Source organism: Parasteatoda tepidariorum, chromosome 9, assembly GCF_043381705.1.
Source record: "Parasteatoda tepidariorum isolate YZ-2023 chromosome 9, CAS_Ptep_4.0, whole genome shotgun sequence".
Taxonomy (NCBI): Eukaryota; Metazoa; Arthropoda; class Arachnida; order Araneae; family Theridiidae; genus Parasteatoda; species Parasteatoda tepidariorum.
In genome coordinates, this window is record NC_092212.1 from 36,162,805 (window position 1) to 36,173,387 (window position 10,583).

The following is a 10,583-nucleotide window of genomic DNA, read 5'->3' on the forward strand; positions in this document are numbered from 1 at the left end:
TGCAGGCCCAATTTTCAGGTTTACGACTACTAATGTTCAACTTCGTAACCTTGTAATTTTGAGCCCAATCCAGAAGACAAGGAAATTTCTGAATCAGTACCCCCAGAGGTATGATTTGTTATGGGAACTTGGAGGATTTGTGACCCGACAGATTTAACGTGCATCAGTCACCATTTACAACACGTTGAGTCTTCAGCCGGTGGGAATCGAACCCACGACCCTACCAAACAAGCTGTCCCGGCCCTCAACAGCGAAAGTATTGTATATAACTTCTTATCACACTTATAAATGTTAGCAAATTCACTCGCGGTTTCATTTGGAATTATACTGGTAGCGAAGAGAATTAGCTAATGAATATTTTCTTCACTGACATGACAGTTAATTGGTTGACAGTTAACAGACATGACAGTTAACTCCATGACTTAGAAAACTTAGATTTAGATAACTTAGAAAATTAATAAACCATGACTTAGATAACTTAGAAAATGCATAATGTTCACAAGCATTATGAATTTATCGCTACAAGCATCAAGCATTATGAAGTTATCGCCCTGTTCCTGACCAACCAAAAATCGGCTTCATAACCAATGGTGGTTATGTAAAATGACACCATTGCTTATTTTGATGCATTTGCTATATTGCTTATATCTTATTTTGTGTCCAGTTCTTGATTTTCTCAAACATTTGTCTTTCGTCTTATGCATGTTTTTTCAACAAAAAAAATTCTTCTTGAGTCTATTATCATGTGCCTATGTTTCTAATATGGCCAATAAGTAATGTTTTGAACTAGTGAAAAGTTTCTGTGGTAGGGAATTAGAAATAAAAGAGTATAGAAAAATCCATTATTTTAAAAGAAAGAAAGTAAAAGTGTGTTTATGTTTTGCAATGTGTTCCAGAACTTAACTGATAAATATTTTTTGCACCAAAATTAATTTAATTTATCTTTGAAAAGCAAAAACAAATATTTTGTAGCTTTAATGGCACTCAACTGTTAATATAGTTTTTTCTAAGCAAGCGATTGTAAAAATGAAAAGCAATTGATTAAAAATACAGATTGGTTTAAAACTATTATCCTTCAGCTTGGTGCAAATAAAAATTATGAAAAATAAACTTTTACCATTATATTGGCAACTAGATCATGCATTCTCATTTATAAATAGTGATTTTAATTGCTTTTGATCAGCAAATTAAGAATGATTGAGATTTTTAATAATATTTTTTTGTCCTGGATGTTTGAAGGAAAACAAATATGATTTTGCTCCTAAGGAAAAGTTTAAACCAACACTTCAGGTAATTAATTCTCGAAGGAAACATTTACTAACATACATAATTAAAGTAAGTGAGTTTAAAGCTTTTCTTTTTTAGAATAAGAAAGAGTAACCAAAATAGTGAAGACTTCTACAAAAGACTTATAACCAGATATCGTATTAGTAAACATAACTATGCTCAAGACATTGTTTCAATAAGACTATATAAATATAAAAAAGTTATAAAAAAAAGTTAAAATAAAAAGTAATATTTTTAAAAACCACGTTTTTGTAGTGAAGAATAATAATTAAAAAACAAAAATTTGAAAAACGAAATACGTGGGGCTCATGAAATACATAACAGTAATGTTATACTAGTGTGTGTATGTGTGCTCATGAGAATATGTGTATGTATATCTGTAATTGTAATTGTATCTGAATGTGTATGTGTGTGTGGAATATGTTTGTGTATATGCATGTGTATGAGGATGTATCTATGGATGTGGATGTGCATGTGTATGAGTAAGAAAATCTATGTGCATGTGTATATGTACTGTTATGTATTTCATGCGCACCACGTTTTTCGTTTCTAAAATTTTTGTTTTTAACTGTTATTCTCCACTACAAAAACGTGGCTTTTAAAAATATTACTTTTTATTTTAATTTTTTTTGTTCTCACTTCCAAAATCTTAGTTTTTTTTTTACTCACTGTACACAAAACTTTTCAACTGACATGTGACACTAATTTGAAATAATCGAATCGATAACAAAAGACAATTGCGAAAATATTAATTTCTCTTTCATTTTAATTTTATTTTACTTTGTATGCCTTCTTTCTCTTCATTTTCATACATTGTCATCCAATTCTGAACTATGTGCCAAATTTGAAGTCTGTAGCTAGTTGGGAAGTTAGTTTAAAATCGATTACAAAATTCCACTGATACACGAAGGCAAGTTGATATAAACATGGTAAAAAAGGACAAAATTACATTGATAGCAAAATTTTTTTTAATTTTGTTTCTAAAAAAACATACTTATTTTAAAACCAACCATACATAAGGTTAATATACAACCTAGCCTAGTATCTAGCTTAGCCAATAATTTATAACAGCATAGCCAATTATATTGTCGCACTAGTGAACATCACATAAAAATACATTCCTTAATTGTGAACATGCTCAGACAAAAATGTTATCCAACATAAGTCAGTAACGTCATATTATGATTATTATACACTTATTTCTTAGCTTGTTTTTATCGGAATCGAAGAGGAAAAGTTAAGAGAGGGAAAAGTAACAGAAGCATCACCTTTTTTTCCCTTTTTATTTACCACTATCTCTCTGTCTCCCATGACAGGCCGATGTATTATAGAAGTGATGGGGGATATTAAGGGGGTAGATAGCCTATTATCCGCCCAAATATCCCTTTCCGAATCCACTGACCACAGCTGTGTGGCTACATCATCCCTTTTTACGCCTTTTTCTATTCGATTCTCCCTCTTCTTGCAATGATCATTTACTGACCGGCCGTCACACACACCACACTTCGATACACTCGCCAAAAATAATAATAATGATAAAAGTGGAGGAGAAAGGATACGGCTTTTTCACCTTATGGAATGGCAACAGGGACTGAAACCAAAATGAGAAACGGAATTTTTCGAGGCATTTTTGTGCATCGTTTTGGAACGTGTTAACCAGATTATAACGTTAGAGAAAAAGATTCGATTCGTTTGCTAATCAGGGAGGAAATGGTAATGACCATAATATGACTACAGTGAAAAAGATTCGAACCGTTTGTTAAACTGAGAGTGAATGGTAAATTCCATAATATGACATGAGTGAAAAAGATTCGAATCGTTTGTTAATCTAGGAGGAAATGGTAATTACCATAATATGACTATAGTGAAAAAGATTCGAATCATTTGTTAAACTGAGAGCGAATGGTAAAGACCATAATATGACATAAGTGAAAAGGATTCGAATTATTTATTAATCTGGCAATGAATTGTGATGACCAAAATGTAATATTAATGAATAAGATTAGAATCGTTTGCTAAATCTAAGGGAGAATAGCAATGATCATAAAAAATATTACTGAAAAGTCAAGTGTAGTGGGTAAGTGAATGGAGAACTAGAAACAATTGAGGGAAAAGTAGAAAGATATTGATATTGTTACTGATATGAAAAATAAAGTCGTTAGGTTACGTTCAGCAGATGAATGAAAACAGAGCTGGGAAACAGATCGTTGGTTTAAAACCTGATTAGTCTAAGCCACGTGGAAGACCAGAAAAAAAAGATCATTGGAGGATGTTGAAAAGAGACAAAGTAAGGAGCTGAATCTCAAAATCATCAAGAATGGATAGGACTGTCCTAGAACTTTCTTGAGTTCTTAAATGACTATAAGGCCAATGAGTATTGGTGGGACCATAATATCGTTGGAATTAGCTGAAACCTAAATATGGGGCTAAGTTGAGCTATAGTATCGTATTTTTTTAAACAACTCGATTTTATAGCTGAAAACATTATTCATATAATTATATTATATTATTATATAGAATGAAAACATTATTCAATTTGCAATTCATTATTAAGGTTGCAGCAAATTTTTATTATTATTAGAAATATCGGTATTATAGTTTAATGTTCAACCAACTTTATTTTCAAAAGTTACGTAATAATAGTACTTTAATCTCTTCAAGTTCTCCTCACGCTAACTTTCCTAAAATAACGGCGAAGAAACTTTTTCGTGATGTTAAAATAACCACAATAAAATTATTATGATAATTTCTTTTTAAACTTATACATGCTTAATAAATTAACTATTTCATGTTTTATCATTCAATTTGATAAGCAAAAGTGCCAGATCATGAAAATAGTTCTGTTATGTTATTCTAGCCGCAACTTTTCTCTTTAAAATAAATCAGATTTTAATTGAAAATTCTTATTCAGTACCATGAAAGAAATAAAAACTTGATGGAATCAATAAAAACCATAAAGTTTAAAAATTTATCGTGCAATAAAGCAAAAACGATTAGTTTTGAATTTGTTTCGTATTTAGTCGATTCAAAAAGAGTGTTAAGTGTAAAAGTGTCAAATAGTGCTAAGTTTTCTTATATTTTTAATAAAAACATATGAAAATACTTACAATTATTTTGGATATGCTCATTTCTGCCATATTCATGCATAAAAATAATTTTTAATCATCATTCATTCACATGTAAACCATCTATTCGATAAACTAAGTTACGGCAGATCAAAATAAGTAATAAATTTTTTTTTAAATGTAATAAAAAAAATTGTTTACCATGCAAATTCATTTGATCATTGTCGTATATCCATATATGTCCCAGTTGTAGTGATTCTGTTTATAAAGTTTAAGTCTTATCAAGATCTTTTTCTCCATAAACTGACCATACATATTCCTTTCACTGGTCAACCATCATCCATTTCGATTCATTTTGAAAATATCTGAAACATAAATCAGCATTTTTATTTCAATCAAAATAAAATATCGTTTATTAAGTGTGCTTCCATATAAAATGTATTAAGTGCACAGAGAGTACGAAAATATAATAAGTTCGCTAATATGTGCAATGAGAAAAAAAATTCTGGTAAAATTGCTGCACTGTATGACATTTCTGGTTTAAAAAACCATAATTCTGGTTAATAAAACTAAAATATACTGTATTTAAACCATTTTTCGGTATTTTTCAGTAAGATTTTACTGAAAATTCTGGTTCTTTATATTATAGTTCTTATTACCACACATTTAGTAAAAAAGAAAAAAAAGTGTGAATTTAACAGAATGAATATTTTTGAAGCCATGATCTAAGGTATCATGATAAAATTAGCTCGTTTTATCATATGTAATAAGACCATATTTGATTGCTAATTTTACCAAATTCTATACAAAAGCTCTTCAGTGAAAATTACAAAGATTTTTGTAGTACCATAGAGTAAGAAATATGGAAAATTTTATCATATTTTTGTACTTTTGACCATACTTTTATCCTCAGTGCTTCATATAAATATTTTAAAAAAAACTCATATTATTCTGCAATATGTATTTACTCATTGTAGTATAATAAAAATATTTTAACTTTGAATTCAATTTATAATTTTATGGTGCAATATATAATTCTAGGAACTTGAACTTTAAGATGAAAATGCAACTGCATATTTAGACTTAATTTATTTTCCCTATTTAACTATTCACCATTTTTTCACCATTCATTTCACTATTTCCCTATTTATTTTTACTATTAAGCTATTTATTTTACCATTTATTTTAAATTATTTTCCTATTTTTAGAACTAAACGCATACCAATAAAAACTTGTTATTATACACTTTGTAAGAAAAATTAAAAATTAGGATTTTTTTTATAATTTGAATGCAACTAATTTATTAGAGCCCTTTCATTTTTTGCTTGTTAGAGATTAGTCAATCAAAAACTATCTGTTTTAAAGCCTGTCAATCGAACCCATATTTTTTTTCTTCTAAATGCTTCAGATAAATAATAAATATGAGAAGTAACAATAAAATATCTATCCGCTTTCCGATTGCGATTACAACAAAAAATAAGAAATTCGAGCACAAAACATTGGAAACGCTAAGGAAATTGTAAACATAAAATCTATAAATCTTTCTAATTTTGATAATAAAAAAGAAAAGTATTTTTAGTAAGATCATGAAAATATCAACCTGCTTTTAATTACAATCGGAATGAAGAAAACAACTATTACAAGCATCTAACATTGAAATAGCCGATAATCTTACAAACATAAAATCTATAAATCATTAAGGAAGTCGATCTATCAATATGAAATCGATCAATTAAAAGAAGGACATCTCTATTATTCATTAAATATATATTTATTAAATATATAGAGAGGAAAAGGAAAGAAATATTCAAGATCTATTACATTTGTTATTAGCGGTTAATTGTTATTCAATTTTATCTGTAATAATAATGATTACCTCTTGGATCTCCAAATTCGTACCACAGGATGATAAATTCAGTTAATATTAAAGCTGAGTATTTAATAGAAAGTATTTACTTTTTAACAAAAAATCCATTAATTCAGAACAAAGGGTCATTTAAAGATTTTACTTTTACCACTGAAAGAAATCTACGATTGAATTGAGATTTTCTTTTGTTGCAACACTAAAGAGCAAGTCCTCATAGAACATTTGAACACTGAGACTTTTTTTTTACATCAAAAGCAACCCCTGTTCGCATAAAATTGAGTTTTCGAAAGAACCCCAGTTTTAAAATTAAATTTGCAGACCCTATTCGCGGTGCGGCTGTTTTATTTTACTGGCGGTAAAATTAAAAACAGACAGCCGACCGCACGACTGCTCGCTAATTTAAGGGATGCTTTTTATTTAAAAAAAAAATGTTGAATAGGGGTTTAGAATCGATGGAGCTTCTGAAGTTCGAATTTGAGAGATAGAGACAATTGTATTTGTTCTGAGTTACTTATGACAAAAACAGTGTTTAAAATGTATCTAGATTATTATAACTTGATTAATCACATTAAAAAAAAGTTTTTTTTAATATGTGATAAAATATTGTCTTATTTAAGATATAGCACATCTCAAAAACTACTTGATATTCAATAATTCTTTAAATGTATTTTTTTTTCTATAAAAGTTTCATTCTGATCTTGATACAGATATTAAAAATACTTTGTATATATATATATATATATATAAANACTTTGTATACACGATATTTTGTCACGTGCAGTCCTACCCAAATGATATTCAGTTCATCCCAAATTCGATTCATGCGAGTCTTTGTCCATACGAGATTCGGCTTATTCAAAATTTGATTCATGCGAGATTTTGTCTTACAAAAATTAGTACTTTTTAGATTCTTCCCACCGTGATGCTCTATTTTTTTCATTCAATATTTTATTCATACTTATTTACACGATACCTAACGATTCGAGCGAGATTTTGGTTTCACAATATTTTATCTAGCCGATGCATTATGTACGCAAGACTTTGCCCGAGCGAGATTCCCTCCATCCGAGATTTGATTCATGCGAAAGTTTATCTGCACCTGAATTTGTACTTTTTAAGTTCCAATGCACTATTCACTAAGCATTTTGTACATTTAATTTTCGATCCCTACTTATTTAGACTAAAAATAACCCAATTAAAATTATTTATCAGGTAGAAAATAGTTATATTAAAAAAATTAATATTTAATTCTCTTTTAGATTTTAGTTATGCATGGGTATTTGATCGCATTCCCGAATACATCATCATTATATAATTCAAGATTTGCTATTCTTTTATTTCTATAAACACATGGCTGATAAACCTTACATAAAAACTTTCAAGTAAAAACAGTTTAGGTGCTTTAATATATTTACTAAGCAATAAAACTGTTCATACGTATATCCATTTTTATTATTCTGCTAGATTAAATAAAAAAAAAATTAAAAAAACTAATGGAAACAAATTGCATCAAAATGCTTCTTAAGTATATGATTCAAGACGATCATATTTACAAAGAATTATTATTTTTAAATCCTTTTTGTCCATTAAGACCTTTAACGATGCCACATATATGCTATAAAAACAGATATTGCTAAGGTTGTTGTTCTCAGTTTCCCGTAAAACGTGTTATTTCCATAATTTGATCGAATTATAAACGAGTGTTTCAAATGATTATCGATCTTTATCTTAATTGGCATCTGGCATGCGAGCAAAATTAATGACGCGCGTGCAATGGAAATTTCATTTATCATACGCCTCGTTTCCTCAGAAGTCAAATTCAGAAATCGTTTAAATTTATGTACAAGTTTTTTTCGTGGATTTTTTTAATCGATCGTAATGTCAGGCTCCTTAAGTATTAAGAAGCGTATTTTTTATCTACGAAATTCGACTAAAAAAACAACGCACAAATTATTAATATCATTTTTATACTCGTTTAATGAGATAAGGCTATCGATTAACTATTACCAATTTAAAGAGCAGATCTCATGTATCAAGAAATTTTCAATTCTGAATTAGAAATTGCTTTTTTGATAGAGAAAAGATATACTTTTAGAAAGACAATGTTGATTATAAATAATTTTGACTTAATTTGATGGAATAAAAGCAATTTTTTCAATTTGAATATTTATTGACGTCTACGTTTTTGGTTTAACATTTAATAATTTAAGGATTATTTATATGATTTATTATGTATTTACTGCATTTAAACATTATTTTTATGCATTTATATTCCATGTTTCTATAATATATTTTAGATTTTTGAAAGAAAATTGTTGCTAGTAATTCTTATTTATAGCACATAATTCAAACATAATAATACTCATAATGGACAGATATAATTACCGTGATTAAACACTGCAAGAAATTTTGAGACAAATTACAGTTAAAATTTTGATACCCGAAGTGCATTATCCGTAAAATACATTTTATGGTAAAATCCATTTTTATCGTAAAATTTTGTACTGTAATTTTCACAGTAATATTTATTTAATTACAGTTATTCAGTGAACTAACAGCGAATATTGCAGTAAAAGTTACGGCGTATCAGATAGTTTATTCCGTTTAAATTTTGTGGCAAATATGAATTTTACGGTAAAAAACTTAAACTTAAAATACACAATATATTTGAAGATTTTATATCAATCTCTAGTTGTATCAGAACATGCTGAAACTTATTTATTTTTAATGTTCTAATGTCAGATAAAAATATGCGATTTTGCCTTTATCCTACTTGGCAATTCTGCCCGAAAAAACAAAAAGTAAATATATGACATTTCTACTTGATTATTTACTATTGTATTAAACTATGTTTAAGTTTTTATTTTATTGTATTTTTCTTTTACATTCAGAACGTTTGCCAACTTTAGATTTGTTTACTTATAAATCAATAAAAACAATGCACATCAATTCACATTTTCGCGTATATTTTACAGATTATTTCTGAAATAACATCCGCTTAATATCAATATTATATGCATGCTTAAATTCTCTTATTCTTATTCATTTCCTTTTATTGGAGAACATCTCAAAAATTTTCTAAAATTTTCACACAAGGCATTCTTCTTTTAAAAGAAAACATAATAGAATAAGAAATATAATTTAAATTTACCGCTGTAATTTAGTTACGCCTTTGACTGAATAAATTTGGAGCTTAAATTCCTTGTAAGCTACATAATGCTAGGCTAAGAACATTTTCCCCTCATAGACCCCTTATATAAATGAATAAAATAACGGAATATTTTTAAGAACATTTCATTATATGATTATCGGTATTTTTTATTAAGTATAAGTATCTTTTTATTAACACTAGCTTGCCCAAGGAAGTAATTACGACAGCTTTTTAATTTCAATTAGAAAAACAAAGATGACACAATGTCTTAGAATTTTGTGACTTTTTGTACAACATATAATTTTTTTATCGTTAATATTTACTAATAACTTGTTATATAACTGAAAATAATATCAAACATATTAAACAATAATTTTATTCAAATTTGTTTATACATTAGTTATTCTTTCACAATGCAGTCATTTTGATTGCTTTTGGGCAATATAGGTATTTCAGTCTTTCTAGTGTTAAAAAAACATTTCTATGATTCAGGGTTGCCACAGAGAAAAAGGAACAAAATAGTTGCTTTTAGTAGCCTAGAGCATGAAAATAGTTGCTTAAATAAGAACAAAAATAAGACTAAAATTTTATTAAATGACTTAATTCTCATATACCATGATCCATTTAGTCAAGTTGATGGCAAATATGACAATTTTTATATAAATGTTAGTGTTCTAGCACTAAATTTTATATAAAAAAAATTAGTATATTTGCAGAAAATTAAATACTGTTAATTTCTAGAATTCATTCAAAAAATACTTTTTCATGAAAAAAAACACACTTATTCTAAGAAATTTTCCCTTTTACCAATAATTGATTTAACAAATATATATATATATATATATATATATTATGAAAAGTGATTACTGAAATTCAAAATTCATGCATCGTAATATCGCATTAAAAATTGGGTTTGGGCAGAATTTCTTAGCAAAAACTGTTGAAAAGGCTATCGAGAAACAAAATAGACTTACGATAGAATCTGTGCAATTTGAAAGCATTTAAAAGTGATGACTCAAATTTGCAATCTAAATTTTTAATTTTGAATGTTTTATTTATTTAATTTTTTTTTATTTTATTATTTTTATTTTACATTTTCTATTTTTTAAGAAAAGAAAATCAGTGTGTTCAGAAGATTTCGACGGCTGCAGGTTTTCAACCCAATTTCTGATAAAAAAAAAAAAAAAAAAAAATAAAAAAAAAAAAAAAAAAA

The 10,583-nt window shown here is 27.6% G+C and overlaps 2 long non-coding RNA genes across 2 annotated transcripts in view; one reads left to right on the forward strand and one right to left on the reverse strand.

The window, feature by feature from the left end:
* The window catches only part of LOC107457176 (uncharacterized), a 272,758-nt gene that overhangs the window by 162,097 nt on the left and 100,078 nt on the right, over positions 1-10,583 (reverse strand). Inside the window, exon 2 of the long non-coding RNA XR_001585806.3 lies at positions 4,554-4,717. This is a non-coding gene — a long non-coding RNA (uncharacterized lncRNA). The remainder of the gene's footprint in view (positions 1-4,553; positions 4,718-10,583) is intronic.
* Positions 1-10,583, forward strand: part of LOC107457182 (uncharacterized) — a 42,133-nt gene that overhangs the window by 28,637 nt on the left and 2,913 nt on the right. The gene's annotated exons all lie outside the window — the stretch shown is intronic.